A 1,845-nucleotide genomic window follows, 5' to 3' on the forward strand; every position below is an offset into this window, starting at 1 on the left:
ATATATGATTAATTTACATAACCTCACAAAATTTTATTAGTTGATTATTTTTCAGTGAGACAAATATAATTGTATTAGCAATAGCCAATAGCCAATTTTTCAGTGAGACAAAAAAAAATTTTGAGCATCCCCGAACGAATTGTGCAGTGTTGAAACACACTTTAAATTAATAAATATTAATTATCGATTAAATAATACCTCTACAAAATAATAATATTTTATTGTCCCACCTATATTAATTTAGTGAGACTTTATTTAATACCCCTTCCGTTCGTTTTAATTTGTCAACTTTGAATTTTGTACACTCTTTAAGAAATAATAATTAATATTAATAGTTTACTATAATATCTATATTAATTGATGTATTCGTGTTAAGTCTTGAAAAATGATTTGGGGAAATAAGTGATTAGTGTTAAGGATAAAATAGAAAATAAAAATTATCTTTTCTTATATTATAAAAAGCGAAAAATAAAAATAAAATTATTTTTAAAATAATGAAAAAGTAAAAATAAACGAGTAACAAACATTTATTTTATTTGTAGAAACTCATTTAGTAGCTAACTAAATTTTGGTTATTAATCAACCTATATAAGTATATTTACATCAATAATGTCTACAAGAATTACCATTACAAACACTTATTTAGTTATTTATGATAATTTTGCATTTTTCTCACATTTAAAATTTAGAAAAATAATCATAAACTGTTTTTGTTTCAAAGACATCAACGATGACTTTTGTTCTCAATCTTTGGCTATTCGCAATTGTCCTAGAGTAGAAACTGAAGACTCTTTCCTCGAACGACTTGACTATAATATAGGTCGGATGTTTCCGTGAGCAAGAAGCAGTAGATCTCTTTTTATTTTGAGAAAGCTGATGGCCGAGTGTGAATTCATTCAAAGCAAAGGGTGCCCTGATTCAATGAACTACTTTGGTGTGAAAGACATCAACTATGCCTTTTGTTTTCAATCTTTGGCAATTCACAATTGTCCTAGAGTAGAAACTAAAGACTCTTTCCTCGAACGACTTGACTATAATATAGGTCGGATGTTTCCGTGAGCAAGAAGCAGTAGATCTCTTTTTATTTTGAGAAAGCTGGTGGCCGCGTGTGAATTCATTCAAAGCAAAGGGCGGCCTGATTCACTGAACTACTTTGGTATGAAATACATCAACTATGCCTTTTGTTTTCAATATTTGGCTATTCGCAATTGTCCTAGAGTAGAAACTGAAGACTCTCTTTCCTCGAACGACTTGACTATAGTATAGATCGGATGTTTCTGTTAGCAGTAAGCAGTAGATCTCTTTTTATTTTAAGAAAGTTGGTGGCCGTGTGTGAATCCATTAAAGGCAAAGGGCGGCCTGATTCAGTGAACTACTTTGGTGTGAAAGACTCCACTAATCCTATAACCGAAAGACTAGGAAACAACTTATTTGACGCCCAAACAATAGCAACAAACAAACCACTACCCCACAATTAAACTTGTTGTCAATGACATTGTATAAGTAAAATTCAACAAGTTTATGAAAAAAAATTCTTACTATTTTTCAGCTCCATTCAGGCAAAAAATTTTTATTTCAGTTTAATCATCCCTAGTTATATATCAATTAATTTACATAACCTCACGGAATGTTATTAGTTTGATTATTTCTCAATATAATTGTATTAACAATAAGCTATTATTCTTGAAATCAGAGATACATGTAAAATATGAGATATTATATAACAATATTATCAAGTGAATTTATTGATTTTCAACTCTTTTCTAAACATAACTCTTTTTGAAATAATCGTTTCATTTTAAGTTCTTATAGTTTCGAAAATTGTCATTTCATCAATACGATTCT

Source organism: Solanum tuberosum, unplaced genomic scaffold (genome assembly GCF_000226075.1).
Source record: "Solanum tuberosum cultivar DM 1-3 516 R44 unplaced genomic scaffold, SolTub_3.0 scf00051, whole genome shotgun sequence".
Classification (NCBI taxonomy): Eukaryota; Viridiplantae; Streptophyta; class Magnoliopsida; order Solanales; family Solanaceae; genus Solanum; species Solanum tuberosum.